Below are 9,482 nucleotides of genomic sequence, written 5' to 3' on the forward strand. Positions count from 1 at the left end.
CAGCTTTTATAACTGAATGTTTGTCTAAATCTGATTAAAATCGTATATTTCCCTATGCTTCATCAGATTTGTTATTCCTCGTCGGTAAAGTATGAAAGCTTACACGCTACGACAATCACATCTAACGGTGTGGAGTAAAACAGCTCATTTTGAATCAAAGTGTGTATGTTTGAAATGGCAATACAATATTTTCTCGCACTGTTGCTATAGCTAGATTCACAAAGCTTGGTACATTATGACTGATTAGACGGGTCGGGGATAACCTTCTTCACTTCCAAGTAAAGCTTATCCTCAGTATACTATTAGTAATCAAACTGTTTACCACTTCTGCATTTTGTTTGTATATAAAAAAGAAGATGTGGTATGATTGCCAATGAGACAACTATCCACAAAAGACCAAAATGACACAGACACTAACAACTATAGGTCACCGTACAGCCTTCAACAATGAGCAAAGCCCATACCGTATAGTCAGCTATAAAACTGTCCCAAATCCGGAGCTTCACAAAGCGAGGTAAAATGCGGCCGTTTTAAATGGATAATCTTCCACTACTTTTTGCAAAACACGGCTTCACTTTACTTATCAAACTGATCATGACATGCGTAAAAAAATCACAATATGCACTGAAATAACTTTGATTATGAGTTCGTAAAGAAAAGAATGAAATCTCAGTCCTGCGTCAATTCGTATTTTGATAAAACATTATCGTATTTTAAAATGGCATGTGTCTATCAAACCACAAAAATAAAGTCGAAGTAATAACAATAATCAGGGATTTTCTTGCCGTCTTTCGTCAAGCGGTCATAGTAACGTTTCTATATCATAGTTCTTTGTGATATTGCGTACAAAAGATAATATATAGGAAGATGTGATGTGAGTACCAATGAGACAACTCTCCATCCAAATAACAATTTATAAAAGTAAACCATTATAGGGCAATGTACGGCCTTCAACACGGAGCCTTGGCTCACACCGAACAATAAGCTATAGAGGGCCCCAAAATTACTAGACGTGTAAAACCATTCAAACGGGAAAGACACATAAATCATAATCTATATAAAAAACAAGAAACGAGAAACACGTATAAATTACATAAACAAACGACAACTACTGTACATCAGATTCCTGACTTAGGACAGGTGCAAGCATTTACAGCGGAAATAAACGTGTTAATGGTACCAAACCTGCTTTTTTTTTTAGAAACAATAATATTACATTACAACATAGAAAAACACACGATAAAATATCAATTGGAAGGCTTAACTCAATCAAAAAACGTAAATTAACACACTATGAAAGCATGTTTTTCAATTCTAAGTCTGTTCTGTAAACTACTTTCAAACTGCCAAGGTATTTATAGACGCAATCACTGACATACGTGTACAAAGTAATATCAAATATGCTAGTTATATAAGGATATGATGAGGTCAGCCAAAATCATAAAACACGAAAGACTATACATTGTTCCGCCCCTGCATTGACCGTCCTGCATTGGTCACTATCACGATAAAGCGACGAAAATGATATTTATACAGTCATGAGCTTCTGGTCTTTGTAAGACTTGTATGTTTTGTTTTGTTTTGTTTTGGTTCATTTATGTGTTTAGTGTGACGTCCATTTTTACTTAACGAAAGAACACATGTGTGTTAAGAGACCAGCTGGAGCCCGCCTTCGGGTGCGGGATTTTATTGCTGCAGATCCATTGGTGGTCTTGGGCTGTATTCTACTCTGCAATCGGGTTGTTGTCTCTCTGAAATATTCCGCATTTCCATTCTCAATTTTATTTTCATCATTTAGAATAAAATTGAGAATGAAAATTGGGAATGTGTCAAAGAGACAACCCGACCAAAGAGCAGACAACAGCCCGAAGGCCAAAAGACGACAATTGTTTTGAAGGATTAATCTTCTTTCATTTCATTTCGAATGAATTAAAAGCAAGAAAATTGAATAAACATAAAATATAACAATTAAAATAAAAGCATTATAGCTTACCGCAAAACCTTCACGTCCTGGTTATATGTAAAAGTGCGTGACACAGTATACAGCCTTAAAAATACTTTTAATTGATCTTTATAATATTAAATTGAAAAAACGTAACACTTTGATCAATTCAAATTTAAATCATTTATATTTCTGATACAATTTAAATAAATAGTTTTTATCAAGATCCAAGTGAAAAGGTTCATTTCAACCGATTTCCAGTCTAGTCACAATAAAACATTTCACCCCTCTAATCAAATCCATTGAGAATCCACAGATGTATAAATCATAGCATGTTCTTATATGGAACGCCATAGCTGTCTTATGTGTCTTTTTATTATAATAAGGTGGGTTTTTATTATACGAAGGTGCTTTTCTATTATACGAAGGTGCTTTTCTATTATACGAAGGTGGTTTTTTATTATACGATGGTGGTTTTCTATTATACGATGGTGGTTTTCTATTATACGAAGGTGGTTTTCTATTATACGATGGTGGTTTTCTATTATACGATGGTGGCTTTCTATTATACGAAGGTGGTTTTCTATTATACGAAGGTGCTTTTCTATTATGTGGATGAGCTTTTCAATTATGTGGGTGGATGTGGTTCCCGTGATTAACCGGAAGTGTGGCGTGTCACATGATTTGAAAACGGGGACGGGTCAATTGCTAATAAGATATGGGAAAATCTTAAATCAAGAAAATCAATTAAGTCTTTAAAAGTTTTATGGACTATTTTATTTGAAATAAAACAATCAATTAATGATAATTGATAAGTGAATTTATCAATATATCGGAATTCGTCTACCTGTTGACCCTGCATTGTTTTCGGCGATATTTTTTCATTTGAATGGTATATTTTTCATTTAGATGCAATATTTTTTTATTCAAATGGTATAATTTTTCATTTAAATGGTATATTTTTTCATTTAAATGCAATATTTTTCATTCAAATGGTATAATTTTCGTTCAAATGGTATAATTTTCGTTCAAATGCAATATTTTTTATTCAATTGGTATAAAAAATCATTTGCATGCAATATTTTTCATTCAATTGGTATAATAGTTTTTTTTATTTATATGCAATAATTGCATTATGGGAAATTCTTTGACGTCTTAAGGTCAAATTTGCAACAACGTTTGTGATTGGTCGATAATTGTTTGGATTTTCCCCCTTTCTTTCCAAACATGGGTGACCAATGATTAAAAAAACGCTCCAGAATATCGCCCCTTTAACTAAATCTGGCGTTCGTGCGAGTCCTGAACTGGCTGTTTAATTAAAATCTTGTGGTCCTAACTAGTATTTTATTGAAAAATTTCGATGGTCACAACGTTCGGGCCACTTTCCAAAAACTTCCATTGTATATAGATTTATATGAAAGTATACCTTTTTTTTTAAAATAGATTAGACTTTAAATGGTTTTACACTAGTCATTTTTGGAGCCCTTTATAGCTTTCTGTTCGGTTTGAGCCAAGGCGCCTCCGTGTTGAAGACCGTACTTTGACCTATAATGGTTTACATTTACAAATTATGACTTGGATGAAGAGTTGCCGTCTCACCGGCACTCATACCACATCTTCTCATATCTATATACAACGTAAACTAGACGTGTTTTTTTTTTTTAAATCCTTTGCCGCGCGTTGTGTACTGATTGATAACTCAATCTGGAATAACAAGATTTATTGCAGTTCTAGTTGTTATTAGCTTTGAGCAAATTTCCAGTAATTGCAAATACTCTTATGTCGGTGCTTTGTGTCTATTGTCTTAAAAATTAGTTTTTTTGTGTGTGTTCCGATCTTTTGAGTTAATCTAATTGCAACTAATTGTGCAGGTTGTTATTTTACTGTACTGTTACACCACTGTCCCAGATTCGGGATGGATTGAGTGCTCACAAACATGTTGTTGTACTGTTACACCGCTGTCCCAGATTAGGGGGAGGATTTGGGATCCCGCTAACATTAACCCCGCCACATTCTGTATGTATGTGCTTGTCCCAAGTCAGGAGCCTGTAATTCAGTGGTTGCCGTTTGTTGCTTTGTTATACATATTTGTCGGTTCGTTCATTTTTTTGTACATTTATTCGGCCGTTAGTTTTCTCGATTGAATTGTTTTACATTTGTGATTTTGGGGCCTTTTATAGCTGACTATGCGATGTAGGCTTTAGTTAGCTAATTGTCGAAGGCCGTACGGTGACTTATAGCTTTTGATTTCTGTGTCATTTGGTATCTTGTGGAAAGAGTTGTCTCATTTGCAATCATACCACATCTTCGTTTCTATATCAACCCTGCCATATTCTTTATTTACCTGTCCCAGGTCAGGAGCCTGTAGTTTAGTGGTTGTCGTTGGTTCATGTCTCGACTCATATTTGATATTTTGTAAATTGTTTTGTTTTAGGCTGTTAGTTTTTACGTTTGAAGTGTTTACATTTTCATGTCAGGCCTTTTATAGACGACTTTACAGTATCAGGTTTTTGTCAGTGTTGAAGGCCTTACGATTGTCTATAATTGCTTGAATTCACTTCATACATTTTTTGTATTTGAACTGCGGTGGATAATTGCCTTATTAGCAATCACATTCCATCTCTTCGTTTTTATATTATATACCTGACTTCTAAACTCGTGTTTTAATAAACAAGCATGACATATTTGTCACTGGGTGTTAAAATTAGCAAAATACAATCAATCAATTTACACTTGTGTTAAATAAGAGCCATTTTAAATTGATTTATTTGTTCGGGTGGGGGACAGAAGGATTTCATATATGAATATGGTTGCTTGGTAAGAGCTGAAAATAGGCATGATTAGCAACAGATTGGAATGAATAACAATGCCCTCCCTTCCCTTCCTCATCCTTCATTTATAAATTTAAACTTATCCCCACGGAATAGCCCAATAGTGTTGAAAGTAGCGTTAAACACTAATCAATCAAAATCCCTTCCCTAGAATATCAAATAATTGTCCCTTAACAGTTATTGTCCGTGTAGTTCTTATATTTATCCAGCTTGTCGTCCTACTGTCATACCATAAAAACGTTTATATAAAAAAAAAACGCTACCCATTAATATGTTTTATTAAAGCGCCTTGCTTCTACCTTTTTTTTTCCAAAAATGGCATTATCAAATATATAAACAAAAAATAGATAAGGGGCGGGAGCAAACTTACATATAATATAATAAAGAAATGATGAAATATACAGAATAAGTTTCCGGTTGCCTTATGTCCAGTGGCAAATATGTCACGCATGTTTAGGACAAATATAATAGAGATCAATGGGTAAAGAATAGAGTGAATGGTAAAAACTAAAAGATATAGAATTATAGAAACGATCTTTGATCTGAAACCCTCCCCTCATACACACACACACCATAACCATTACTGCCAATACTCGTATACATACATCTCTATACAAATATCTAAACTTTTACCTCCCTATCCCCCCACCCCCTAGACACCGAGGTTTTTATCCGCCCATCTTATATATGTGTCTTATTATATACATTTTGTACGGGTCTAGATAATAGTTAAACGTACAATCATATAATTTGTTGGATACCTAATTATATTATATGCTGTATTAAAAAATAAACTTGTATGTCCCCCGCCCCACTGTCACAATGCAGTATTGAAGCGTAACTCATTTAAAAGTCCTGAAGATAAAATATGTTTTGAAATATGCCCTGCATACTTATTTACGCAATGGCATATAGTAATTATTAAACTACTGTGGGGCTTGAAAAAAATCTATTTAAGGGATTCGGAGATGAGAACAGTAAAAAAAGCTCAGCTACGAATCCTAAATGTAAAATGATTTGCGGCATAAAACATGAGAGCGTATATGTTATAGATAGTATTAAATATGAAGTTCACGCCTCATACAGTGAAGTTCTATGTCATAGGACTATTGTAACATGGGTTAGTAACTGGTTCCAATTTATCTTGAATTGTCTTTTTTTAAAGAATTAGTTTCGGAGTATAGCAGCTTATGTCTTTACTTGTCACGGGGTCTCTGGTTCTGCTGTTGTAATTAGGTGATTTTTTTTCTTCATGTAGCAAAAACAAGAGGTGGCTTAGTTCAAATGATTATAACGTCCAGGAAGCCTTTTAATTCTTTTTTTTATGTTTTCCCTCCTGCAACGTCTCTGAGGACCAAGAAAAGTAAAAAATAATATACAATATATATCACAAAAGAACGTCATGATTACATGTATCAGGACTTAGAGACGGGAAGGGGGGGGGGGGGGGGGGGGGGCTAGCTATGTATATTTGTTTTTATTTCAATGTGTAGACTGTAGGGGAGTTTCTTCAGAAAGGGTTTTTATTGGAGATGTTTTTGCAATGCACGCAGGGATCTGTTTCTATCCATGAACAAGTTGTGTGTCATATTAATTTGCTCGACCTGGCCATTATTGTCATTAATAGCCAGTGCGCAAACTCGCACGAACGCCAAATTTAGTTAGAGGGGCGATATTCTGACGCGTTTTTAGAAAGAAAGGGGAGAAATTCCAAATAAATACCGATCAATCACAAACGTTGTTGCAAATTTGACCTTAAGGCGTCAAAGAATTTCCCATGATGCAATTATTGCATATAAATAAAAAAAACTATTATACCAATTGAATAAAAAAAATATTGCATTCAAATGACATTTATACCAATTGAATAAAAAATATTGCATTTGAATGAAAATTATACCATTTGAATAAAAAAATATTGCATTTAAATGAAAAAAAATATACCATTTAAATGAAAAATTATACCATTTAAATAAAACATGTTGCATCTAAATGAAAAAATATGCCATTCAAATGAAAAAAATAAACCATTTAAATGAAGGAATATACCAATTAAATATAAAAAATATTGCATTTAAATGAAAAATATCGAATTTTTGCAACCAATACCATGCCATACTCTTGTGTGGAAACTCAAATGACATGTTATTTGGCTTGATTGGTAATTACGACGTCTTTCATTTGCGCAAAAAAAAAAAAACATTTCATTAGCGCCAATGATACAGGAAAATACAGGTAAATAGTATATAAAAAAAATAATTTAACTCAAAAGAGACTTTTAGTAATAATTCTAAAACAAAGTTTTTGATTGCATAAAAAAATATATTCCACCGAAATTAGTCATCGTAACCATGATGAAACTCGCTGTTTTATAATAAACAATAAGTATGAACTTTTTTAAATTAGTTACACAGGGAGGAATACTTAAAGAAACTCATCTTATTCACGATGTAGCAATGAATATTTCAAATTTCTTTGTTATATGTTACCTGTAAAATTGCGCAAATGAAATATAACCTTGAGGCGCAAATGAAAGATTGGATTGTGTCAAAATTGGTCCATAAAAACTTTTAAAGACTTCATTAATTTTCTTGATTTGAGATTTTTCCATATATTATTAACAATTGACCCGTCCCTGTTTTCAAATCATGTGACACGCCACACTTCCGGTTAGTCACGGGAACCACATCCACATAATAGAAAAGTTCATCCACATAATAGAAAAGCACCTTCGTATAATAGAAAACCACCTTCGTATAATAAAAAACCACCATCGTATAATAGAAAACCACCTTCGTATAATAGAAAACCACCATCGTATAATAGAAAACCACCATCGTATAATAGAAAACCACCTTCGTATAATAGAAAACCTCCTTCGTATAATAGAAAACCACCTTCGTATAATAAAAAAGCGCCTTCGTATAATAGAAAAGCACCTTCGTATAATAGAAAAGCACCTTTGTATAATAAAAACCCACCTTATTATAATAAAAAAGACACATAAGACAGCTATGGCGTTCCATATTCTTATGTTTAACGTCTGTCCAATGAATATAGGATGGTATGATTTTAAGAGAAATAAAACAATCATTATTGTGTTAATAAACTCATCATAGGTACCAGGATTACAATTGTGTACGCACGACGCACTTTTCTTCTGCAAAAGACGCATCAATGACGCTCGAAAGACAAAGTTTAAGACCAAATAAAGTACAAAGTTGAAGACATTATTGTGTTCACTGGGAATTAATGCTTTCAAATACATCGTTGCTAATGTTTGTTTTTAATCAAAGTTTAATCAATTGATGTGTTTGTCACATAAAAAAACAAAAACTTGACCCCTCAGTCAAAAGCTGTCGTAGATTTGGTAGCCTTTTATTTCTTATCCTATTAACTGGTACTAAATACCCTTTTCAAGACGTTTTATGTGCACTGTGCCTTTACAACACACAAATTTCGGATTCCAATCGGATTAACAGGTAATTTTCAAATTTGTCAAATATTGGCCAAGTACTTGTTTAGCCTAAATATAGCCCATATTAAGCTCATATTTTGTTACTCATTTTAGCGAAAATTGAAATTATCATGCCTATTTTAGTGACGCAAATGTTTTCAAAATAAAATACAAATTCTTTTGGTATCAAGATACTACATCATAAAAATGTCAGATAAAGAGATAAGAAGATGTGGTATGAGTGCCAATGAGACAACTATCCATCCAAGTTACACTGTGTAAAAGTTAAGATTAACATATATATATATATATCATAATCATAAACTTGCAGAATTAAGCATAGCGTTGTCACAGTAGATGTTTTAGGAGGTTCTTCCTATAAAAACGTTTCCTTAGCAAATCAATTCCCAAGACAAAAAATAAGACTATTTCTTTATTTTTCGAAACATGACTGGATTACTTAGAAAGAACAAAACAGAAAATTCGTCCTTAGAATATAAAAATTTTACAGTTATATAAATTCAAATAATAGTATTAGGGAGGATAATGATTGCTTATATTCCGCTTAATCAAATTTATAAAAGACCTACTTACGGTAATTTTCTTTGAAAGCAGACGACAGCAACAGAATTTTAATGAAATTGATACCATCTTCAACGATTGGGATGAATAGTATGGAATATAAATGAAGGGAACATTCTATTTAGATATATGTCACAGTAGCACTGAGTATGTTTGTTTTATAAGAGGGGCGAACGATAACAGAGGGACATTCAAATTCATAGATCGAAAATAATTTGACAATGCCGTGGCTAAAAAGGAAAGAGACAGACAAACAATAGTACACACAAGTCACAACATAGAAAACTAAAGACCCACCACCAACTGGGTGTGAATTCAGGTGCTCCGGAAGGGTAAGTAGATCCTGCTTCACATGTGGCACCCGTCGTGTTGCTCATGTTATTACAAAGAGATTCTTTTAAATGTAGAAATAAATGTGATATTCATTTCTAGCATTATATATAATATATTATAGCAAATAGTTTTACATTAGTTGGGGAAAATTAACTAAACAAATGTTTGGAAATAATAGTTTGCTAAGGGGAAATTATAGAAAAAAAAGAGAAATGGTTAATATTCCCAAGATATGATCTCGTTCGTGCATGATTTATCAATTTTATATAATAAGCTCATTTATTTATAGAGTATCTGTTGTTTCAGGGCTAAAGTCACAGTTTGTACACTGTACATA

Source organism: Mytilus galloprovincialis, chromosome 13 (assembly GCF_965363235.1).
Source record: "Mytilus galloprovincialis chromosome 13, xbMytGall1.hap1.1, whole genome shotgun sequence".
NCBI classification, from domain to species: domain Eukaryota; kingdom Metazoa; phylum Mollusca; class Bivalvia; order Mytilida; family Mytilidae; genus Mytilus; species Mytilus galloprovincialis.